The sequence below is a fragment of the Macrobrachium nipponense genome, chromosome 36 (genome assembly GCF_015104395.2).
Source record: "Macrobrachium nipponense isolate FS-2020 chromosome 36, ASM1510439v2, whole genome shotgun sequence".
Taxonomy (NCBI): Eukaryota; Metazoa; Arthropoda; class Malacostraca; order Decapoda; family Palaemonidae; genus Macrobrachium; species Macrobrachium nipponense.
In genome coordinates this window covers 64,849,034-64,858,376 of record NC_087220.1, presented here as the reverse complement: position 1 = coordinate 64,858,376, position 9,343 = coordinate 64,849,034, and positions in this window count along the sequence as shown.

Genomic DNA, 9,343 nt, shown 5'->3' with positions numbered 1-9,343 from the left:
ATCATTCTAGTAAAAGTTATGGGATATTCTCTTCTTCCAACGGAATCTGATGAAAGCCTTTTAGTAGGTCGAAGCTGGTGAAATATTTGTTCTGAACTAGTAGAGATAGAATATCGTCAGTACATGGTACTGGGAATCGGTCAGGGATTGTTTCTTCATTTAAGCAACGAAAATCGACGCATATCCGCCAAGTTCGATCTTTTTTCGGTACTACTATTAACGGAAAATTATAAGGGCTGTTTGATTTCCTAATGACTCCTTCTTTTAGCATTTTACCTACTTCCTCAGTTATCTCATTCTGAAATTTCATAGGAAGTCGGTACGAAGGTACATAGATTACTTTCTGTTTGTCCTTGAGCCTTATTTGATGCTCGATGACATCCGTTTTTCCTAAGGTTCCATCCGTAGTGGAAAAAACATCATGATATTCAGTTAAAAGATTCAAAAATTTCTGCTGAATTTCTTCTTCTTGAATGTCCTTATTGATTTTGTTCTTTATAGATTGCAAAAGGGATTCATCCGCAACTGATTGAGCGTGATTTATCTCAGCTACGGTAAGAATGCGATGTTATAAAACTTCCGCATCCAAGATATGTTGATTTTTGTGGATTACTAAAGTGGTGTTCAAATGATTACAGACTTCGATGTGACATTGTTGTTGTGAGCCGACTGTATAAATGGCTTGTGTGACGGATAATCCGTGTGTTTTCAGAGTTTTGGAAAGGATTAACATTTCAGATCCTGGCAAGGTTTTCTTTACACGCACTAATATGTTCGAAGTTACGTTCGGCTCGAGAGTTTGCGTGCAAGCTGATATTACGGGCGAGCGAGAGTTCTGTTGGGTCGCATGTATTATTTCTTGGTTCATGAGACAAGTGATTGGTTCTTCAATATAAGTGACTACTCTGTCTGTCTCTTTATTATCTAAAACTGATTTTAGGGTATTAGAAGACTTATAGAATTTTCCTTTGATATACACGCCGTGTTTTGCAGGTGCTAAGATAATATTTTGAGTGCCCATAGACGGGTATCCGATAATTACTGCGGGATACATATTAATGTTTTGTACAACGATAAAGGTATCGGAAAACGTGCGCTTACCGACCTTGTACTGAACATGAGTTACTCCTACCACATTTAATTCATTATTTCCTATGCCTGCGAGCCTTATTCCGGACTTCTCTATAGGGAAGTTTGAAAAGAGTAAATGATGAGTCCTTAAATCCATGATATTACGTGGACTACCAGAATCAAAGAACAAAGTAAATGACTTATGGTCCAAATTTACTGCATGTAAGGTTGGTCGTAACTCGTCTTGACTAATAATTGCATGAATTTGTTGCAAATCTACGGGAACCTGCACCGATTTTTTGGATTCGGCCGTGTGTTTCATAGGAAAATCGATTGCCTCACAATGATCTGATAAATGATTAAACTGATTATTTGATACAAAAGATGTTGATATTGATGACCCAACATCGTCCTCTCCCCCCTTGGAGCGAACTACGTGGTATTTGCTTTGTTTAGCACACCTTGAAAATTCGCTTGTCCTTGCAAGTTCTGGCTAGACGGCCCAGGAACAGAGGTACCTGAAGCACGATTTGTTTGTTTCTGCTGTTGAGCAGCATTGCCGTTTGCTTGTTTCTTTTTATAGTACTGAGGACCTTCCTTTTTGTTTACATAGGCAACTGTTTGCGTGTTATTAGGATTCTGCCGTTGATTCCGCGAGTAGCAACGATTATATGAATGTGTGGTACTGTTATGAATTGAACAAAAACGCGTCCGACAGTCTGACGTTACGTGACCTGGCCTATTGCAATTGTAACAAGTCATCCCTGCTGTTTGATTATGATTAACTTCATCTACTTGTTGTGGCTTATCCTCATTTTTTGCAAAAGCTTGAGTAAGCAAGGGATCAAGGTCAGTACATTCAGACTTGTGTGCTTTTATCTGTTTATACACACCTAGTTTCGTACTGTCAGGCGTTAGCTTTTTAACACAATACCGCACGAAAGCTACAGGCAACATGACTGCCATACAGATTAAATATATCAAGTGTATGAAAACATTCACTGCAATATTGGATCTTGTAACCCACGTGGAGTTACGTAAGTTTTCCTGATGTTCATTTAACCGGTCGGCAATTTCTGCCTCGCGTCCTACAACACTAGGCTGAGCCATAGAAGCTTGTTTACTCGTAGAACTCGAAGAACCCATAACGATATTTACCTCCAGGACCTTGAACAGGAAAAATTAGTGTCCTGAACCAAGTTAGTTTTACTTCTGGATTTTTGGTTTTATAGGTGTTCCTCTTGTACGCGTGTTTTTTCCGACTGATACGATTCCTAACTGTTTCACTAGCACTGTACAGATACGAACGTCCACTGCGCAAACGCATATTCAATATAAAATAAAAATGTGTTGCAAATAATAGGAAAAACCCACAAAAAAGATCCTATAAGTACAGATAATTTGATAAAAATATTATACGGAGAATTCCTGCAAGAAACGATTAGCAACAATGAGAAGAAAAAAAATAATCTGCGGGCGAGAACTCGTAGTTGAAGATTGATTCTGTAATGAAGGAAGATTAAGATGGCGAACAACTCACCCCCAGAATACTGGACGATCGCACTCCTGATGAACAATCACTTCACTGAGGAAAAAACCTGAATAGATAACAAAAATTGTACTTAGCTCTGGATTATATGCTGAAGGATTGTTGACATGGGATGACGTCACAGTTTCCTGTCGTCTTCGCGTCGGAAGTCGTGATGACGTCACGGTCTCCTCTCTGGCTCACGTTGCATGAAGAAGTCCAAGATTGATGACGTCACAGCCTCCTTCCTCGCATTGCTTCCTCTTGGCCTACTCTTTGCGTCCTTGCTAGTGATCGCGCGTTGTTTTCTTTATGTGTTTTCTTCTTTCTGTTGATGTTCGATGCTGCTCTCGTCCGGTGTTGATTCTCGGAGATATGTGACAACAGTCACTCAAACGTCGATGTTGATGCTTGTATTCTTCTCGATGAAGGACATATCTTCGTCTTCATAAATGTTTGCGTTGTTGAAGATCCCCGTTTCTCTGTTTAGTATTGATTTTGTAGGTGGAAGTTGGTTATTGTAGTTCTTCGGTCGGCTGATATGGGTCTTGTTAATCTTATTCTTCGTCAAAAGCTGCCACCAAATATTAGTCTTTTCGCTTTGTTTTCAAAAGACTGTTTGTTTTTCCTTACGACTGTCATTCGTAAGTATTTCTGGTTCCTTCCTTCTCCTATGTGATATCTTAGTAGAGTGGTTCTTCTTAAATTAAAGGAGATGATTCAAACGGATAAGTTGAAAAAGGTACAACAACTTTATTCTGTAACTCCATAATAAGAGAGACAGTTCGGTCGGGAGACCGATATGTTTGATCGCTAGAAATGAACTGACTTATTAGAGCATCACGTTGATAGCGAAACATTAGCTATCTCAGCGATTCACATAAAAACATACATAGTCCGCCGGCTCGGAAGTTACAAGTTTCCGGCGTAGGTTAACAGGTCAACCGCTTCCCATGGAAGGCGTGTTGAAAAAGATAGATAATGTACAACAAGCTGACATATCAAACAAACCTAAATCAGGCTACTGCAGACATCGCATAGCGTAATCTAGATCTGCCTTGGTCACGTAGGACCCTCCTAATGCCAATGACCTCAGGTCATGGGTTTTTATTTACAGATTATGTATTTCTAAAATGTATTTTATTACACATATACGCTTGTCAGTGTAGGGACTACTTGGGCGATTGCTTACCAGAAGTAGAATGTTGTGGGAAGAACTTTCTACATCAGGAGTATTTGGCTTGTGCTAGAGGGTGGAAACAGACCCGGCATAAGGTATGGGCAAGGGACATAAGACATGTCTGCTAACTTGGTGACCATTTATGAAATCTTTATATATATATATATATATATATATATATATATATATATATATATATATATATATATATATATATATATATATACTACACGTTTCCTTTATTGAAACTATAATCTCCATTTAAGACTTTTCATTCAAGAGGCACAATGAATCCAGGTGAAAAAAAGTCAAGAAAAAAAAGTTATGTCAGGCCAAAGGTCTGAAGGGTCTTGTTTAATCCTCATGGCTTAACAACGCTTAAATAATACGGTTGTTGTTTGTTTGTATGGTGTTTTTACGTTGCATGGAACCAATGGTTATTCAGCAACGGGACCAACGGCTTTACGTGACTTCCGAACCACGTCGAGAGTGAACTTCTATCACCAGAAATACACATCTCTCGCTCCTCAATGGAGTGGCCGAGAATCGAACCCGCGACCACCGATGTGGAACGCCAACACCATACCAACCACGCCACTGATGCGCTTAATATGGATGTTGATAAACATTAATGTGGGGAAAGCTTTATTCATATGTGGGACCACCTATATTGCCAAGTCAAGGTTAGTCGGGATCAAGATCTGGTCCGGCCAAGATCTTTTATAACATATGGCATTTCTCCTCGAACTGGTTGCTTGCTAGCCAAGCCAACCACATCACCGGTTTTACAGCATATAGAGGAATATATCACAGGTAGACTTTGTTCTTGGTACTTTTAATGAAGAATCATTATTGAGAATCTAAGTCGATCGAAATATTTTTTCAGAAAACAGATCTTAATCTTGACGATTCATCTTATTTCTTGCTTTTAATATATATTATTCAATAATTCATGCTTAATGTCAACTGTTCCATTTCTGTTTACCCACTAAGTAGTTTATATATTATTGTGTCTTTTTTAAAGATTTTATTAGATATCTCTATTGTTGTCACCTTTACTCAACATTGTCTGCCAATAAAGATTGCATGAACTTTTAACTATTAAAACACTGTAATGTCTCATTTAGGCTTTTAAATTTCGTTACGAAGAAAAAGCGAAACTCTTCGCAAATAAAATGTGGTGGTTCTTGACCTGCGCCCTTTTTCGTTGCCTACTGAGACTATATATATATATTCTATATATATATATAGATATATATATATATATATATATATATATATATATATATTTACACATTATATATATATATATATATATATATATATATATATTTAAGTCTATCACATTACCGTGATTCATATACATATATCGAACTACAAAGGTCCTTTAAGGCTTCACTGCCAGTCCTAGAATTGAGAGGTAGCTTGTTCGCGCCTGTCGATCGCCAATTCTATTATCGCTTAATAAATTCCCCCTCGGTTAAGCATATATGAAAATATATTAATTCCGAGGTAGAGCGAATTAGATATTAAAGGACATTTGTAGTTGGATATATATATATATATATATATATATATATATATATATATATATATATCATATATATATATATGTATATGTATGTATGTAGGCATGTATGTATGTATGAATATACATTAAATATAGTGTCTGTGAAATACAAAGAACACACTTAAGGCAAACTTCGAGTTCGTAGACAATTAAATGCTCTCGGCAAGAGAGAGAGAGAGAGAGAGAGAGAGAGAGAAAGATTGCATGCCAATGCTTCCAAACGCCACTCCCTCCTTTTCACAGCCACCAATCGCAGAAGCTACGTCACCTCTTTGCCCTTGAACGTGGTGAGGCGCTTAGTGTTAGGACGAGCATAATTAAATACAGGGCCGGATACAAGGTTTATTGTGAATCCCGTCATAACTTGCCGCCAAGGACCACCAAGAATACCTGGCGCATCCCAACACAACAACGGAACCGAGAACTCCAAAACAAAAGACGTTCACAGCATGGAATAGAATCAGAATTAACAAAGGATTACCTTTTTTTTTGTCTAAAACTCTACATCCCTTATCCCTAGAAAAGCAATAATATTCCAATTTAAAACATCAGACGATTCAATGAATCAATACTTCCAAAATATGGAACCAATATGAAAACAAAACAACATGATAAATACAGGATACTTGTATATACTTATAAATCAAATCGATCTGGAGGTTACTTATTCGACTGGATCGCCTTAACATTGGTGAATGTACTGAACATTCACTATCATTGTGAATGTTCAGCCCCACTATTATTACATGGTACATTAGTGTCTGAAATGAAAGCACTAGAATCACTCAAATTTACAGATGACTTAGAATTATTGGATAACACTTCTTTATTGGATTGGTTAAAGTCACCCATATATCTATGCATAATCTGATCTGCATGTCTTGTCCAAATAATATTACCAAAACTCTGTACTTCCACCTTATAATTTCTCCCATGATTTCACCCGTGGTGAACCTTTCCCAAAATGACGAACAAACACAGCATCATTGACTTTCTACAATTTACCTTCCTCCTGGAAAATTTCATCCCTCATTTTCCTTAAAGATTTGTCTTCCAGTTTAACTGATTCAACAGTACCTTTGAAATTCCTACCGAACATTATTTCTGCTGGGGCCTTACCCATGAAAGAATTCACAGTCCTCCTATAATTATACAAAAATCTACAAATTCTGGTCTGAATATCTCCCTTCTTAAATTTTCCCAGGTCCTCCTTGAATGTTCTCACAGCCCTTTCAGCCACACCATTGGAGGATGGATGATAAGGAGCTGGTGTTACGTGCTTAATACTATTTTTACACAAGAACTCCTCCATCTCTTGAGAAACAAAATTTGGAGCATTATCTGATACAATGATATCAGGTATACCAAAATTACAGAATGTCTTCCTTAAATGACCAATGGTAACAGCTGACGTAGTGGAACTAGAAAACTGAATATCCTAAAATTTACTATGAGAGAGACTATAATTATCCAAAAATATTTACCATCAATCGGTCCTGCATATCTATGTGCAGTCGAGACCATGGTTTACCAACAATAGGCCAAGACAATGTAAGAGCTCGAGGATTTGTAAAATTCTTAAAACAAATGCTACAATTCTTTGTGACTTCTCCTATGTCCTGGTCTATCTTTGGCCACCATACCCAATTCCTTGCCTCAGCTTTCATAGCATTTATACCATTATGCCTACAATGCAAATGGTTCAAAACCTTACATCTTAACTCAACAGGAATCAAAACTCTATTTCTATACAATATTACATCATTATGGAGAGATAAATCATCTTTTACAGAGGCATATTCCAGAAGTGACATGTTATGTTCCTTTGACCATCCCAGCTCCAAACAATTTTTTAACTGAGACAATACAGCATCCTTATTGGTGAAATGTTTAACTGCCTGAAAAGAGTTGTCATCAAAATCAAGTAATTCAACCAATCTACATACTCAGCTGGTGTACCAGAATGAAATGGCAATCTGTTTAAGGCATCAGCAATTACATTTTCCTTCCCAGGTTTGTGAACTAATTCATAATCATACTGAGATAACAACAAAGCCCATCTTTGTATTCTAGAATTAGCATTACATGGAATCTGTTTCCCTCTTCCAGAAAGTCCCAGTAATGGTTATGATCAGTTCTAGCAACAAAATTCCTGCCAAGCAAAAAATATCTAAAACGTTTCACAGCAAAAATAAGAGCTAATCCTTCTTTATCTAACTGAGAGTAGTTCCTTTATGCTTTAGATAGTTTTTTTACTTGCAAAATAAATTGTTTTTTCTTGGTCACCAACCTTTTGTAACAAAACACACCTCACACCTACAGGAGACGCATCCACTTCAATGATCAAAGGACTATCCCCATCAAAACTAGTCAGCACTTTGGACTCTGAAAAATCTCTTTTAATGCCTTCAAACGCCTTCTGTTGTACTAGAGTCCATCTAAATTTTACATTTTTCTTCAACAAATCATACAAGGGAGCTAGCTTAGAAGAAAACCTTGCAAAAGTATAATCATACCTATAAAAGACAGCCTCTTCAACAGAAGTAGGACATGGGCAACTAAAATAGTAATAAAATCTTTCAGTCCCTTTGAGGATGGCTAGACTCCTTCACCTGAGATGTGGTATCCTAAATATTCAATAGATTCAGCCTCCAAAACAGTCTTAGTCTTATTTATTTGTACATTATGTGCTTGCAAAAGTTTCAAAACCTTTCTTAATCGGTGATCATGCTCCTTTTTGGTAGCACCACTTACAATAATATCTTCTAAATAAGCAGCTACACTCTCCACATTTGCCAACAGTTGAGAAATAAACCTTTGGAAAATACCAGATGAGGACAAGCCAAAAGGTAAGCGCTTATATTTAAACAATCCTTTATGAGTATTAATTACTAAATACTCTTGACTTTTCTCGTCAACAGATATTTGAAGATATGCATTCTTTAAATCAATTTTGGAAAAAAAACTTTCCCTTACCAACAACAGATAACAATTCCTCTATCTTTGGTAACGGGTACCTGTCAAAATGAATTTGTTTATTCAAAACTTTAAAATCTCCACAAATCCTCATTTCAACCTTATTTTCTTTCAATACAGGTACACAGGAACTACCCATTCACTATGTGATATAGGTTCCATCATTTCATCTGCTACTAGCTTATCTAAGGGAACTTCAATCATTCTCATGTCAATAAAAAGGAAACTTGTACGTGCTTTTCATAAACTTTGGGGTAGCATTACCTTTTAAATGAATCTTAGCCAAAATACCAGTAATAGGTTTACTTGAATCTACCAAGTCATTATCTAGCAGCTTTTCTGCACTCACTTTAGCAACCTTTATTACTCTAGTACCTTCATCTATTCCAGCCAAATAAATACCTACTTGCTGCATTGAATCTTTACCACACAAATTTGTATTGCAAGAATCAACAACATAAAATACCTGAGAAACCTTTGTGCTATTATAAAGTACAGGAGTTAACACTTTGCTTAAGATATCAATTTTCATATTATCATAACCTCTTAGCTTTTTATTGCATGGCTCAATATTTACTTTTAACCTATGTTTGTTTGCATGGTGTTTTTACGTTGCATGGAACCAGTGGTTATTCAGCAACGGGACCAACGGCTTTACATGACTTCCGAACCACGTCGAGAGTGAACTTCTATCACCAGAAATACACATTTCTCACACCTCAGTGGAATGCCCGAGAATCGAACTTGCGGCCACCGAGGTGGCAGGTCAAGACCATACCGATCACGCTACTGAGGCGCTTTTTTAACCTATGTACCCACTCTTTGGTTATAGTGGACACAGCAGCGCCACTGTCAATCTCAAATGGAACTAAATTATGATTAATACTAAATAAAAAAATTCATCAGAATTAAGAGCAAAAACCTTTCCTTTAACCATTAACAATCTATCATCACTGTTTTTCTTCATAATCACAATAGTTTCCTACAGCCTTCTTTTCTTAGCCTTCATCCCATACTA